This window comes from Heloderma suspectum, chromosome 3 (genome assembly GCF_057233095.1).
Source record: "Heloderma suspectum isolate Gila_16-S chromosome 3, 16-S_ref, whole genome shotgun sequence".
In the NCBI taxonomy this organism is placed as follows: domain Eukaryota; kingdom Metazoa; phylum Chordata; class Lepidosauria; order Squamata; family Helodermatidae; genus Heloderma; species Heloderma suspectum.
In genome coordinates this window covers 326685503-326702427 of record NC_139460.1, presented here as the reverse complement: position 1 = coordinate 326702427, position 16925 = coordinate 326685503, and the positions used below count along the sequence as shown (strand labels likewise).

General features: G+C 49.8%; 1 protein-coding gene across 1 annotated transcript in view; it reads right to left on the bottom strand.

Annotated features, from left to right (window-relative positions):
- LPP (LIM domain containing preferred translocation partner in lipoma) overlaps positions 1-16925 on the bottom strand; it is a 382758-nt gene that overhangs the window by 236798 nt on the left and 129035 nt on the right. The window contains exon 5 of the mRNA XM_084847796.1: positions 12243-12291. The gene's annotated coding sequence lies outside the window, so the exon portion shown is untranslated. The remainder of the gene's footprint in view (positions 1-12242; positions 12292-16925) is intronic.

Genomic DNA, 16925 nt, shown 5'->3' with positions numbered 1-16925 from the left:
ATATGTTTTTCGTCTTTGTTAGCAGTTCCGGAGCCTTTCGCCAGGGTTGAGAATTGTGCTCTCAGGGCTCCCGAGAGGGGGGTAAACCTACTGCAAATGAATTCTGGAAGCAATTTTCCACCAGAATTGTTCTCAGGCCACAGAAGAACTACAACCCGCTGATCTTCCTCATGCTTCCTGCTCAACGCCTGCCACGCGAGCGAAGGAAACCACATCACAGAATCTACTGGACACGATCATCGTGGCTTTCTTGGAACAGACACCCAGGCTGTTGCATTCAAATCGTAAGTCCGGCTTCACTATTTGAACCACCCATTTACTTTCCCTTTGAAGCCCAAATGAAGATGTGCGATACCGTTAGACCCAACCGATCGGCGGTCAGGAGAAAGGGCCCAGGGAAGGGGAAGAGCATGGCCATCTGGAGGTCCCAGTGGGACTGGATTAGGACCCCAGGTGGGCCTGAAGCTCTGCACCCTGGCATTAGAGCCACTCAGAGAATCTTCCAGTTGTGATGTATCTCAGATATACACGCCTGTACCTGGATAATACCTGGCAGCCCCTCCCAAGGCTCCTCCATGGCAATCTGGACATGCGCATTGTACACTATGGGTTTAGTTGGCGCTACTCTGAACCCCTGGCTCAAGAATCCACTTGATTCCCAAAGACACAGCATGGAAAGCTGCCATGAATATCGATAAGGCCCTGGATGGCTGCATTGCTACAGAAGGCACCATGCGTATGTACTTTCTCCATTGATTAAATTAAACCAAGTGGGTCCCAGAAACTATGGAAACAAGCAAACGCCTCTCTGACTGCTATGCCGCTACCCAGCTGATGAACCTACGAGGGGACCTTTGGATTGGCCAATCCAGAGTCCTGGTGGGAAATTTGGCCCAAGCCTGAAGCAAACCCACCTCCTAGACAGGTCAATAGGTTTAGGTACCACCTGGTAGTTCTTATAATGGCCAACCTGAAAAGAAACAGTTCAGGGAGAGGATGCCATGCCCTCACTTGAGGAATTATCCTCTGGGAAGGAGCTAGTACTCCCAGAGATGGCCAACACCAAGGACCCACCATGGCAGGAGACCTGGGGGAGCCTGGGCCCTCAGGGGCGGTGTCCATGGTTCCATCCCCATGGGAGGGGAGGAGTTCCGCCTCTGAGGCAGAGGCTGGGCGACCACCTAGGCCCCAAGAGCGCAGTTGCCTCAAGAGGCAGGCCGATAGGGCTCCTTTAAGGAGAAGGGCTCAGATAGAAAGAAGGACTCCTCAAGAGGAAGGGACTCCTCAGGAGAAAGGCATGTAACAAACTGCAGCGGAGTCCTGGGTGGGGCTTAGGAAGCTCTGGAAATATAAGCCTGCAGTTGTCAGGACCCAGCTTCAGTACTGCTGTGGGCCTTGTAGGTTATAGCCAGGATTTGATTAGAAGTAGCCTGGAAGGGCTTGGGCCAGAAACTGAATAGGCCCAAGCCCTTCCAGGCTACTTCTAATCAAATCCTGGCTATAACCTACAAGGCCCACTGCAGGGCTGAAGCTGGGCCCCGGCCGCAGTATCAGTCTAGCCATTGCTGGAAACAATGTGTTCTACCAGCTCCAGTGCCTTGTACCTCTGACCGAGCGCTGTGATTGAACCTTAGCACTACTGATCTTGGACTCTTCCCTCCTGCCTGGTAAAACTCTGCCTTTTGACTATTGCCTGTTTATCGAGTTGCTTTTGGATTGCACCTTAATTTAACCTAGCGCTGAACCTGATCCAGCCATAGCAGGATAGAGGAGCCCAATGGAGCTGGTGTCCCAGCAGAGCCAATAGATGGGGCCCTTTTCCCCACCTCTCCTCCCACTGCAGCCTGATGGAATGGGTGAGGCCAATTTAGTGGCTGAGCGCTCACATTAATCCTCCCCTGGGCCCCCTTCCACCCAAATAGCAGCAAATCCACCTGCATTGCGCCTAGCAAGTCCAGCAAATTGTTATTTTTCTCTTTTCTTCCCGACACGCTTTTTAATTTATGAGAAACCCCTATGGAACCCCAAGAGCAGTGATAAGACAGTTTAAATTCTGCAGAAGGTATCAGTTAGCCAAATGAAACGCATTTGTATGATGCCTCTTAATTTGCTTAATTTGGTGTTACTATCCTGCATATGTACATATTTTTCTGCTTCTGCTGGGTCTTGGGCAGGAGCAATGAGGTACAGAGGGGTCTGAAGCCCCATCCCTGGCTGCTGGGACCCTTATTCAGACACTCCCCCGCCTTCTAGGAGTGCTAGAGACATCACCCACACACTTTTGATCTTTCTCACCATAAGAGCTAGGAACTTGATTTCTCAAGCGAGAGCTGAATTTGAATGCCCAATATCCTATGGTTTTTTTCCCCCCATACTTCTAAGGACATGCAGAAGACACAGTACTTGCTGGTCTCCCTAGAAGGCCACTTGCTCCTGATTGACCAGGCCTACTTGCTAGTCAGTACCCTTCTAAACACCCACAAAATTCTTCTCTAAACACAGCCATCTATCAACACGGTCTTAACGTGCTTGAATTCCAACAGCAGCTGGAATCTTGTCCAAGACCAGAGACCAACTGCAGAGGGAAAGAGAAAAAGAAAGATCTACTAGCTCCTTGAGGCATGCAGTGCTGTGAGACACATTTGATGTAATAGTCATATGATTAACAAACTGTCATATCAAACTTTTTCAGCAAAGTGACACGCCGTATTTTTATAACTGTGACACGCCGTATTTTTATAACTGACATTTTGATTCATTACTGTAAATAGCAACTAATGTTCAATATTGTGACAAAGAACAGAGTGGGGTTTTTTTCATGCTCTGTATCATTTAGGATTCACCAGATTTCGTTCGTATATATCTCGTGTGTGTGTGTGTGTGTGTGTGTGTGTGTATATATATATATATATATATATATATGGGAGGGAGGGAGGCGTCTTAAATCCGAATGTGGAGAAGGATTATACAATGCAAGAACCTTGCCGCTTTGAAAACTGCACATGTCGTCAACGGGCTTCCCAGCTGTACTGAAAATCAGCTACCCAAAAAGAACTTTAAAGCCACCATTTTTTACACAGACACAGGATGTACAAGAATTTGTTTCTGTTCACAATCCTGAACATGAGCAGGAGTGGTTTGGGTTTGTTTGTTTGTTTGTAGAAATGTTCACAAATGCCTGAATTCACAACCATGTTCGTGCACTTTGAAATGTGCATTTCCCCCCAAATATGCATTTTCACACTATAGTCAACAAGGGAGAAAGTATACACTTTTGAAAAATATGCATGGAAATGTGCACTTCCCCCATCTGAAATGCACACTTCGCAAATGTTTGAAAAACAGGCCAAAAACAAAAATGGGAGTGAGCCGAAACAGGTTTCAAAGTGTTTTCTGGAGAATTTAGATTACCTCAAAAATCACTAGTTCTCCCATCAGATGCTCTGACTTGGATTCCTGCATTGAGCGGTGGGTTGGAATTGATAGTCTTGTAGGCCCCTTCCAACCCTACTATTCTACGATTCCTAATGTGCTCTCGCACGCATGTGCGCACACGCACACATACACAAGCATTCAGAGGATGGGGACAGATCCTTTTTTAAGTGAGTTAGAAGTAGTTTCACGGAAGCATCTCATGCTGATGGCTGCTGATTCCAATCCACCATGCCACTGGTCAAACAGGTTTTGCAGGTCTCTGAAAAAAGTAGGAGAACCTGGTTTACCAGAGGCAAGACTGGGATGAGCATACGCACTATGGACTGAGATCCCTCTTGCAAATCACCTTCAACTCTCTTCGAACACACACAGAGCGAGAGAGAGCCACCATCTGTTCCCAGCCCAGGTTTCTGGCGTTTGTTGGCATGTATATATACATTACAACCAATATCCAAATCTGGTGAATGCTGATCATCTCAGAGGAATTTTGTGAGTGTCTGAGGATCTATATGGAGCAAGACATTTTCCATTTGACAAACCCACACCACCAATGGGCGCTGCAGGTTTACCATCAACATCTGCTGAAGTATCTGTGAGATTTGGGGACATTCCCCAAGTCTGACAATGGCAGCTCCGAATCAACCCCTCACCCTCCTTGATGGAAGGCTCGAAGTCTTCCCTACTTGGTGATGGAGACAAAGCAAAACGAGCAGCACCGCAGCCAGGGAGCGAAAAGCAGCAGGAGAGGAGACTCTGAAGCTCACACCCTAATTAGCCGTGCCATCATCAGCAACTTCATATACTGATAATTAATACTTCACATGTACATGGCGCCTATGAATGTTCAAAGCACTTCACATGCACTGACTTGGTTTGAACTTAATGCTAAACTGAGATATATTTGATGAAGAGCAGTATAGAAACACCTTGAATAAATTAAAACAAAACCAAACTCTGGTTTAGCATGACATGAAGACCCTAGGGCTCCTCCAATCCCCCCTGCCCTACTCCTCTGGCATAGCCATGTGCAAGACCACAAGCTTTTTGCTTTCATTTTCAGGTACCTGGTGTCTTATGTTCCAACGTGGAACTATGGTTAATCTTAACTGTAGTTTAGGAAATCAAGCCAGGATCAGAAGCCACAGTTTTAAGTTAGCTTGTTTCCCAAAACCTAAGACTACCCACAGTTTGTCCAGGTTTGGACATCATGGCAAATGTCAAACACCTCTCCTCTCCCTCCTCCTTGCAGCCGCACCAGAGTTGGAGAGGGGAGTGGGGAGTTCACAAGTCCAAGATGTCAGGGTGGAAACTGAGCCAATAGAGCCCCAGAGCAGTTCTGATTCTGAGGAGGAACAGCAATCCGTGGGAGAGGAGCACGCTCATCTTTCACAGGCACAGCAGCTGGCAGAGATTCCTCCTGCCAGCATTCCTGGGATAGTGACCCTGGCAGCGAGAGAGCACAGGAGGGGGGCTTGCTGGACGCTCGGTGCAGACGCAGAGAGCGACGACAGATGGAAGGCGCGGAAAGGAGGCGTAGCGCTCGTTTGGCGCGCAAGCAACGGTCCCGTCCCAAGGACCTCAGGGAAAGACGGAGGATCTCTCCCTAGCCCATTAAGTTCAGAGCCTTCCCGCAGTTCTCCTTCAAATGGGGACCAACTGCCTTACCTGGAGCTTAGGCTACTCTGCTATCTCTCCCCGGTACTGTTCCTTGCTTAGTCGCTAGTGATTAGTATCTGAAAGAGTCATAAAGTAATAAAGGAATAAAGCCTCAGAAAGAATTCCTCGTCGTCTGTGTCCTGAGTTGGCTATTGGTGGGGACCGCAAGAGGCAGCTGGGGCGTTCCTGACACAAGGCTCATTTACCATGGTTACTCATTAACCATAGTTTAGCAGTATGTCCAAATGCAGCCACCATACATGATCTTGTTGAAATCTTTATAATGGGGTGGGCAAGATGTGGCCCACGGCCGCACGCACCACCCCTCACCCATGCTCCCCTGCTGCCATGGCCAGTGAGTATTCTTCTGTGAGAGCAGCAAAAACCAAACTAATCCTGTCGTGAAACAAGGCATGCTGGGAGTCTGCACCTCATTTCCAAGCAGAATTGCACTTCCAGGAAGCTCCCAGGAGTGTGATTCTGCTTGTGCATAAAGCTGTCCATGCACTTTGTTTCACTGCCACCACCCTGGCAAATCTGATGGTAGGGGTGTGGTGTAGCCCCCACCCTTGCTTTACAATGAGCCTGTAAGGTAGGCCAATATTATGACCAGCCCTATAATGCAAATGGGATGCTGAGGTCGGTCACTCCCCTAAGACATCAGCATGTAAGAAGAGCGATGCTGGATCAGATCAAGGGTTCACCTGGTCCAGAGTTCTGTTCACACAGTGGCCAACCAGCTTCCCACAGGAAGCCCACAAGGAGGACACGAGTGCAACAGCACCCTCCCGCCCATGTTCCCCAGCAATTGGTGTACACAGGCATACTCCCTCTGATACTAGAGGTAGCATATAGCCATCAGGTCTAGCAGCCATTCATAGCTTTGAAGCCCACCTAGTGAGTTTGTGGTATTGTGAGTTTGAATGAGGGACGTCTTTCTCCGTCCTGCTACATCAACCTGGCCTGTTCATACACTTTCTCCTTGGTGCCACCCCCAAGGCTCAACCAGCTGACTTTCCTTCCTCCCACTTGCAAATGCCTTTTCTTCCTGCAATATTTTTTGTGTTTTTGTTTGTTTAAAAAATATAAGGAAAATAATCCAGTGTGGCTTACAGTAGAAATAAAATGCAAATAAGATCAGCGCAACATAAACAATTAAACTTAACAGGCAGCTAAATAAAATCTCACCCAACATAAACAAAAAACAAAAACAACTACCAATAGAATTAAAAGAACCCAAATACCAGCACCTTGAACAAAACACAGACACACAGCAGAATCAGCAGAACCACTGGAAGAATTGCCAGCAAAACTAGGGTTTGATGTGGTGATGAAAAGAAACCACGGAGAAGGCTAGGCGGGCTTCCTTAGAGGGAGCTTCCCACAGTGTCAACGCCGCCACTGAGAAGGCCTTGCTCACTGTATTCTGCTGCTAAAATTCCAGCAGCAGGGGGCCAGGAACCCAACCTCAAATGCTGCCTAGAGAGAGAGACTGGGGGTGGGGGGAGTGATGGGGGGTAGAATATCGAAGCAGGGCATCCTTTCAGTACGTCGCTCCCAAGCCATCCCTGCCTTGGTCTCAGAAACAAGTGTACCTGTGGGATGCTCCTTGGACCATATGCCTACAAAATTCTCAGATGCAGGAGTCTCTGTGGAAAAACAGAGATGGAGCGGTGGAGGGGGGTCACCTCACAATGTGGCCACGTAGAGTGCCAACAGGTGTCCTGAGCTTCTCCCCTTGTGTGACTGAACTTGCATCCCCCCCTCTGCCCCACATCATTGGTTCAAGCGACGTGATTGTCTCTTGAGCTGCAGACATTGGCTCTTTCACACAGAATGCTAAGACCAGCCTCGTCATTGAGGGAACAGCCATGCTTTTATAGGGTCTCCCCCCACGCCAACAGGCCCTGCTCAACCCTGCCTCTGATTCATCCCTTAGGACAGGGGTGGGCAGAAGGTAATCTCCAGATGTTTGGGACTTCAACTCCCAGAAGCCAGCATGGCCAATGGTCATGGTCAGGAAGGCTGTGAGCTGAAGGCCCAAACATCTGGAGCTCTACTTCCTGCCCTCCAGACCCTGCCCACTCTGCCATCCCGCTGGGCGCCTGATCCTTCACGCCAGCCAGCCGCCGTGCAGCCAGAGGCAAACCACACCGCCCGGAGCTGCGTGCATCTCTAAAGCGCAGGTGCCGCTTCCAGCCCGCCTGCGCTTCCACCGGAGCTGCGCGAAGCTCTCGTCAGCCTGCCTGCTGCCTGCCACCTTGGGAAGTCTTGCAGGAGATGCAAGCAGAGTCGCTGTGGTGGTCTAGCCAGACATCCAAAGCAGATTGGCAACCACTCTAATTTGTCCATTCACCAATATGTTTTCCTGAAAAGGGCCATATGCTTCCCCGGAGCTCCCCATATGCCGCCGGGAAGAGGAAACAAAAATATTTTGTTAGTCATGAACCACTGAGCAAGATGTATTTTTGGTGGGGGGCGGGAGAGGGATCCGTTGCAGACGAGCAGTGTAGTTCAAGGATGTCGCTTCTGCAATGCTCTCCTCCCTGGAAGGAGCTGAAGCTTCAGAAGGAAGCAGCCGGAGGGCTGTCAGTCGCAAAGGACTCCTTGGGATCAGGAGTATCGAACCTCATTCAGGCCAAGCGCAAAACTCCACTTCAGAGAAGTTCTCTGGGGCAGCACTCCAGGGGTGGGCAAGGCCAAAGGCGACTGGAGCCAGGTCCAAAATGCCAGCCTGTTTCAGTTTAAAGCTCTTACTGCTGCCTGCCGGTAACTCAACCTCAGGAGAGGCATTGCACCCACTTGGAATGGCAAAATAGCTGTGCAAAAACCGGTGGTCAGGGGACTGGGGCATGGCCAGGGGGAACCCTGGAGGGTGGGACTGCGACCCCAGCTAGGCCGAAGGCTCTGCACCCCACCCTATAGCAATATCTCAAGGTAAATGTGGACTCTGCTACCCAGCAGTAACACCCAGAAATAGTTTAGGTAAGACCCAGTGGGATGTTGAATCCGCTCCGGGTTGGATAGCTCGGGGAGCTTCTTTAGAGTTCTGAGTGGTTCTGGCTGAAACCCAGAGCGGATTCTTTGCCCCAGTGACATTGGAGCCACCAGCCTCCCCTGACATCCCACCTCATCAAAGCACATGAAGCCTTTTGACCCCGCCAATGACAACGTGTGTGTGTGCGCGTGCGTGCGTGCGTGCGTGCAGGGCTGGGGTCCAGCATAGGCACGGTCAGGCATGTGCAAGGGCCCACTGACAAGACCCCGCAGAGCTGCTCCTCCCTCTCACCTGCCTCTTGCTCTGGCCCAGACAACGGTGGTGGTGAGAAGGAGCAGCAGCAGATGCCCCGGCCGCCTGGCTCCCAAGCAAGCAAGCGGGAGCAACGATGAGGAAGAGGAGGAGGAGGAGGAGCAGCTGGCGGCCATGGCGGTGAGGGGGTGGACTCGCTCAGGGAGGGGCGTCTTACCCAAAGGCCCTCCAAAACTTGGAGCTGGCACTGTGTGTGCGCGTGCGTGTCAGTGCGTGCGCACACATGTGTAGATTTAATGGCCTGATTGTTTTACGTTTTTTCTTGCTAGCTGCCTTGGGCATTTCATATTTGAAAAGGTAAGAAATTGACTCCCCAAAGCTGCTATTTCAATTTCTAAGAAAGCCTCCATTGGCACCAATTGCAGCTTTATTCGACATCCGAATAGCCACTTCAGAGAAGCGGCTTTTGTCGGGCCCACAGCAGGGAGGGAGAGAAGACTCAACTTCCCCTCCCAGCCTCCCACAGTCCTGGGCAGTGGAGGCTGGTGGCTCCGATGTCAGTGGGGTGGGGAATCCAGTCTAGGTTTCAGTCACACCTTGGAGAGCTCCTTTAGAGTTCTGACTGCCTCTGAATAAAACCCGGTGCAGATTCACTGCCCCACTGACATCGGGGCCTCCAGCCTTCACTGGTAAGAACCCAACCCTCGGCGGGGCTTTGGACATCCCTGCTTGGAATGCACATCACCTGCACGTGGCCGTTGCAAGAAGCAGAAGCAACTGACAAGGGGGACGTTGCTGCCGGCTGCTTCGTTCCTGCCACTCCCAGAGCCATTCGACAGAGCAAAACTAACAAGAGCAACAGAGCCATTAAACGTCTGTATCCCGGCAACTAGGAGGAGCAAGCCTTGAACCGAATTCTGATGCACTATTATTAATCCCCTGCCTGCCTCTCCATCTCGCCCTTTATTAACGTCTGCAACTGTTGGTGGTAAACAGGATGCTGAAACCCCATCGCCCGCTCTTTGCGATTTGCTGGGCAAGGAAAACGAAGAGGCGGGAGTAACGGGTCTGGTTCACCTGAAGGAGAGCGAGACGGCAGCCATCAGAGCCCGGCCACCAAACGTTTGGTTGCCGAAGGGGGAACACCGAAACGCCACCCACTTCTCGATGTGGGGAAGAATGCAACACAAACCTGGGCAGTTTTGAGGAGCTCATCCAAGAAACTTTATAGAATCGTACAATAGTAGGGTTGGGAGGGGCCTACAAGGCCATCGAGTCCAACCCCCTGCTCAGTGCAGGAATCCAAGTCAGAGCATCCCCAACAGATGGCTGTCCAGCCTTGTCTTGAAAGCCTCCAGTGTGGGAGAGCCCACCGCCTCCCAGTGGATCGTGCTCCCTGGATCATATCTCACCCTTTTATCCACAATCTATTTTCTGAGGCTGCCCCCTCACCTGTTCAGAACAAATAGGGGCCGAACAGCCGCCTGCCCCGGCTAGGGAAGAAGCGCACATGATGCAAAGAGCAATACTAAAGCCTGCAAGCCTACCCCCGGTTACCCAGAGTAAGCCCACTGAAATCAGTGAGACTGATTTTGGAGTAAGCACGCACATCCACCGGAGCTGCTTGCATCCTGGACATGTCTGCCGGGGTCCAACCATGCAAAGAAACTGTGTTAATTTGTCAGTGCAACCACAAATTAGTCATTTGTTGAACCTCTACAGCAGGCTTCCCCAAACTGGCACCCTCCAGATGTGTTGGCCTATAACGCCTATCATCCACAGCCAGCATGGCTACTGGCTGTGCATGATGGGGATTGTAGTCCACCACATGTGGAGGGTGCTGGCTCTGCAGCATTTTCCAGCGTACAAAGCATTCCACAGCCCTAACCTCGAGAGAGACCTGCAGGTTGATTCAAATCAGTGTGTAAAATCCCCTAACTCCTTGTTACTGCCACTCAGCTCCCCATTGTGTCTGCCTCTAGATGAGAGTTGATTTCTTGTAGCAGAACTGATCATTTACTTCCCTGGTGAAACCTGCACTGTTTATCAATATCCTACTGCTCACAGTTTCTCTGAATTTATTAATTTTTATTTATTTCATTTCATTTCTATACCGCCGGAGCTCCCTGGCCGGTTCACTGAAGCAGTTCAAATGTCCTTGAATGTGCTGTGACATCACCACAGGGCACATATGGAGGGAGTTGCTCCTGACATCGACCCTGTATTCCTTTTGGTGCAAGGTTAAAACCTTCTCGTGTGCCCTGGAATTTTAAAGAACCGTATCTTCAGCTGGTTGCGCAAGTTTTATTTATTATTGTCATTGCGCTCAATGTTTTATTTGTTTTAATACTGTATTGATATGCATACCACCCTAAAACCCATATTTGAATGAAGGTGCAGTTCATGAACAAACAAAATACCGTGACTCCTACAGGCTAAAAAGTGGGATAGAAAAATAAGCCATAATAATATTTCACAATAATGCTGTCTTGGGATCATGGCAGTGGCGGTCCAACCCATCTGGTGGGTGGGAAGGGTGGTCTGGATTATGAACCAGGAAGTCCCATGAATTTGGTAAGCAGCCTTGTCAACCCTGCAGTCTCTCAACCTCATCCTGCCAGATGCAAACCATAAGACACTACTGGCTTATCTTCAAGGTTGTTATAAGGATCACAAGATAACATACCTGGAGCCCCTGGGACATGTGAACGTGTCACGGAAATATTAGCTTTCCATTGCAGCTGCAGCTACTCCCAACTGTTAGCAGCAGAGACAGGGGCATTTCCCCACCCATTGTGTGTCATCACTTCTGTCATCACCGAAAGACTTTGAACTGAAAGGAGTGAAGGGGACAGGAAGCAAATCCAGATCTCCATGTCTCCATCAAGGATAATCTGCCATACAGTGATGCTCGCGTTCATGATGATTTTGCATTGAGTTGCTCTGTTTTTGTGCAATGGCAATTTTATTGGCCACCTTCAGTGCGGCAATGAGAAAAGGGGGATAGAAACCTAACAAAACACTTGTAGTACAGAAAAGAAGATTAAGGGGAGATGTGATAGCTGTCTTCAACTGTCAGAAAGGCTGCCATGCAGAAGATGGAGCAGACTTATTCCCTGTTGCTCCAGAGGGCAGGAACTACAACGAATAGGTGGAAAGTGCAGGGAAGCAGATTTCGGCTAAATGTTCGGTGAAACCTCCTAATGATAACAGCAGTCTGACAGTGGAACAGAGTTGCCTCCGGAGAGGTTTGGTTCTCCTTTGCTTGGAGATATTTAAGCAGAGCCTGTGTACGGCCATCTGAAAGGGCTGCATAGTTTCATCTTGCATTGAGCAAGGAGTTGGGCTGGATGACCTCCAAGGTCCCTTCCAACTCTACACTTCTCTAACAGGGTTGTCGAACCTCTTTCAGCCTGCGGGCCAGATTCAATTTCAGAAAAGCTCTTGGGGGCCACATTGCAGTGGTCGGCAGGGTTGTAGGGGTGGGGCCAAAAATGTCAAAAGAATACCAGCCTATTGTAGCTTAAAGCTCTGAATGCCTGTAATTAAGCCTTAGCAGAGGTACCTCAGCCTTTCAGGATGGGGAAAACACTGTGCAAAAGCCAGGAAAACCCCCAAATGACTGGTAGTCCAGGGAAAGGGGGCATGGACAGGGGAGGTTCAACAGCTCTGTTCTGTAGTAGTAAGCAAGCAATATGCATCCATAGCCATGTTTTTCAAGAGAAAAGCAACAGCACCAAAACATATATTCTTCATGTCCATGGAGATAGGGCACCCATGCCATAGTTTGGGCCACCATGTTCAAATGAGAAGCCTCCAAACTCAGACACTAAGATTGATGGAGTGGCAGACAGGGGTTGTGGGGTCCACAAACACCATGACTGTGTATTTCACCTCTCACCTCAGTAGGCACGGGAAGGCCAGAGTAAACAGGCAGTTCTTGAGTGTATCTGTGGGTAGAAGCACATACAAATATTGCCAGATTAAGGTTGTGTTCTCAGGACCAGATGAAAGTTCTTTGCTGACCCTCCTCTCTTCCCACGCCCTGCTCACATCTCGCTGTATGCCAAACAGCACAGGCGCACAATGGCCAAGATGCTTCTTGATTTTGTATGTCAGTAACTTCAAAGAAAGGAAACATTAGACTATTTCAGACATCCGTTTGAAATGAAAACTTCCACAGATCCAACATTTAGAGCCTGCCCACAGGCCACTCTGCAGATGCCAGCTTGAACATGTGGAGACGAGGCACACTGGTGGGGACCAGTGGGTCCAAATGTAACCCCCCCTTTTCTGTGCATACATCTCACCCCTGGTTGAACATCTGGACAGGGGAAACACACAGATCACAGGCATGGATACATTTATTATTACAGAAAATACACAAGAGATGCTTTCATCATATTGTAATCCATCTCAGGTCTACGAGATAAAAAACATTTATTTATTTATTTGATGGATGGATGGATGGATGGATTAGCCGCTAATAACTCTAGACAGCGTACATACAAAAGACACCACAAAATACAACAAATTTACATGATCGACTAAACAAAACAACATTGCTCTAAAAAACCCTAAAGGTAAAAAAAAGGTAAAGGTGTTCCCAACCAGTTGTGTCCGACTCTAGGGTGTGGTGCTCATCTCCATTTCTAAGCTGAAGAGCCAGCGCTGTCCGAAGACGCTTCCGTGGTCATGTGGCCGGCATGACTGAACACCGAGGTGCACGGAACGCTGTTACCTTTCCCGCCGAAGCGGTACCTATTTATCTACTTGCAATTTCTTGCTTTCGAACTGCTAGGTTGGCAGAAGCTGGGACTGAAGACGGGAGCTCACTCCGTCACGCAGCACTCGGGTCTCAAACTGCTGTCCTGCCGACCTTCCGGTCTGCAGTTCAGCGTCTTAACCACTAAAAAACCCTAATCCACCCCAAACGCCCGCCTGAACAGCCAGGCTTTCAAAGCCCGGTGAAATATAGTGATAACAATAACAACAACAACAACAACAACAATAGAGGGTTTGATGATGAAAATAAACTGTGAAGTCTGTTTGGCAAGAAGTTTGAGAAGCTCTTCCCTGACTTCTCTGATGAATTTTGGGTCCCTCCGGAGATACCATGGCAAAGGGGAGTCTGGGATCAGAGAACCAGCAGCATCTCCCTAACACCTCCCTCTCTCTCCCCATGCAGCAAAACCAATTTCCAAAGCCACAAAACTCTGCTCAAGCAAATGTGTGACTGAACCCCTTGTTACATTTCTAAATATACCCCGGTTGTCAAGACAACAAAGGGGCGACTGACAGGTCTCGCACACGTCCTGTATCTATTTAATTGTCAGCATTTCAAGACTGACTCAGAAGAAAATGCTGCCTGAGATGTCTTATTGCCATGGTTACCGCTGGTGTTCAGCTGCAGGTGTTTTTTAAAGTCACCCAACGGCACACAAAAGCGAGGGCTGACAGCCGGACAGTCCTGGTCCAGTCAGCAGGTGATGCTGAATGCTAAAGGATATTGGGACGGAGAACGCAAGAGGCCTCTAAAGCAATGGAAAAGGGTGAAATGTTTTCGTAGCAGTGACGTCAAAACGGCTTGTGACTACGCCGCAGGACTCTTGTAAGGCTCAGACTGAATCCAAGGCTGCCTGGAGCTCATTTCAAGATCCAAGCCACTGTTTCAAGGATGGCGAAGAAAGCCTTCCTCTGTCACTACTGCACCTGCATAATGGCACCCAGCCAAGATGTTCTGGCTGGCAAAGTTGTCCAGGGCTCCAAGTAGGTGAGCCATCTGCAGCCCATTGTGGCTTCTTTGCTTTGGGGAGATGAGGGTCCTCGTATCAGACTTGGGCACTGCTACCAGAACAGAAAGCCCCCTTCTCACAGAGCTGATCACCTGATGGAATGTCCCTCCATATGAAACCTAGACGTTAAGAGAGAAAGATTCGAGCCTCGCATTCCTCCTGACACCTAATTTCCCATGTACAATGATGATGATTTCAGTATCCAGGAGGATTCGGTCTAGTCAACCCACCTCTGCAATCTGACATGGTACAGCCCAGACACAGGTTCACCGTCTCCACGAGAGCAAGGCCCAAGCCGAGGGGGTCAGGGACATCCATTTGGTCTGGCTGCTTCCGGGCAAAAGCTAATGACCCCAAAGGAGTTCAATGGCATGTCTCTCTGCTTATGCTAAATTATGTGTTTGTGCATCCTGGCGTGCCACGAGGAAGCACCACTTGTGCCATTAACCACTGGATTAAAGCCACTTCGTGTCCCACACTAAGAAGAACAGATCTGACCACAGGCCTCTCTAGTCCCAGCAGCACTGTACAGCTGCGAGAGCTGGACTACAAGGCAGGCCGAGCGCCGAAGAATGGATGCCTTCGAACTATGGCGCTGGAGAAGACTCTTACGAGTCCCCTGGACTGCAAGGAGGTCAAATCAGTCCATCCTAAAGGAAATCAACCCTGACTGCTCATTGGAAGGACAGATAATGAAGCTGAAGCTCAAATATTTTGGCTACCTAATGCGAAGAGAAAACTCTCTGGAAAAGACCCTGATGCTGGGAAGGACTGAAGGCAAAAGGAGAAGGGGACGGCAGAGGATGAGATGGCTAGATAGCATCACTGATGCAATTAATATGGACTTGAGCACGCTCCGGGAGAGAGCGGAGGACAGGAAGGACTGGCATGCTATTGTCCACGGGGTCACGAAGAGTCGGACACGACTCAATGACTGAACAGCAACAACCACTCTCTAGTCCAGCATTCTGTTCCCACAGTAGCCCATGGGAAGCACACAGCCAGGACATGATCGCAATAGCACCCTCCCAGTCATGTTCCCCAGCAACTGGTGTACATAGGCAGACTGCCTCTGATACTGGACGTAATATGCAGCCATTGTGACTGGTAGCCATTAATAACCTTATCCTCCATGAACGTGCTAACCCACTGTTAAGGCTGTTTTGGTTGGTGGCCATCACTGCATCTTGTGGCAGAGAACTCCACAGGTGAACTATGCACACCGGGAATCACGCCTCGGAGAATAAATCACCTCTCCCCAGGAAGTATGGATAGTTTATGATTGTTTCATTATGTGTGTCGCCCAGAATAAACCAACACTGTGAAGGAGACCTGCTTCTCTGCCACATTCTACTGGTACTAGGGAAGGACGAAAGGGACTTACCTCATCCCGCAGCTTGCTTCGCGGTGGGGGGGAGGCGCTTCGGTTCTCCCCCTGAAGTTCAGGCGAAGGGGGGGAGGTGCCCCGCCTTGCCCGGCCAAAATTCAGGCCGGGGGGGAGGCGCCCCATCCCTCGCCGCCGAAATTCAGGCCGGGTAGGAGCGCCCCGTCTACCCGGCTGCGAAAAGAAAAGTAAACACACACACACACACCCGTGATAGGCTACGTAATGATTTACGTAGCCTATCACGGCTAGATTTCCAAAGTCAGCCGTGATAGGCTACGTAAATCGTCACGTAGCCTATCACGGGTGACTTTGAAAAAAAAAAGCGCGTATGCAAATGGCGGCGCCCATGGGCGCCGCCATTTGCGTTCCTTATTTGGGCACGTCTAGTCTACGTAAAGATTTACGTAGACTACGGCGAAAATAAGGGCAACGCAAATAGCGTTCCCTTATTTTCGCCATAGTCTACGTAAATCTTTACGTAGACTAGACGTGCCAAAATAAGGAACACAAATGGCGGCGCCCCATGGGCGCTGCCATTTGCATACGCGCTTTTTTCCCCTTTTTTTTTCAAAGTCACCCGTGATAGGCTATATGACGATTTACGTAGCCTATCACGGCTGACTTTGGAAATCTAGACGTGATAGGCCACGTAAATCGTTACGTAGCCTATCACGGGTGTTGTTTTTTTTAACTTTACTTTTTTTTTTTGCAATGGCGGCGGCGGCAGCAGCCAGTTGGGAGACCGGCCACCGCCCCCGCCCCCGCTGAAACGCCGCCGAAATGCCGCCGGGACCCGCCGCTGAGAGGACATTCGCCGAAGGTAAGTCCCATCCCGGGGGGGGCAGGGGGCCGGTGGAGAATTTCCCCAACACTTTCGGGGGGCCGAATGCATCGGCACTTGGCCTCCCGAAGATTCGTGGAGAAATTCTCTGCCAACCCTAACTGGTACCCACAAATATCAAGGAAAAACTGCCACACTGCAGCTCTTAACTACTGAGCTAAATGCGCAACGCCCAACGCAAGGCAAACATCATCTCCCCCAAGCATGGAAGGACCCACAAGCAGATAAGACCTAATGATGGCAAAGAGAGAAAGCAGCTTTTATTCGGGGGGGGGGGGGTGCAGAGGGAATCAAATGCTGACACGGGCAGATCTGCCTTCAAAGCCTCCCCATGCTTTTGGAAGGCCATTTGCCTTTGAGGTGTTAGCTCAATGAGATTAACTTTGCAGGGATGAATGGCTGGTGCTGGGGACAATATTTTTACTGGCTATTTCTTTTTGTTTTACTCCCACAGCCATTTGTTTTAGCTGTTGTTGTTTATTCGGTCAGTCGCTTCCGACTCTTCGTGACTTCATGGACCAGCCCACGCCAGAGCTTCCTGTCGGCCGTCGCCACCCCCAG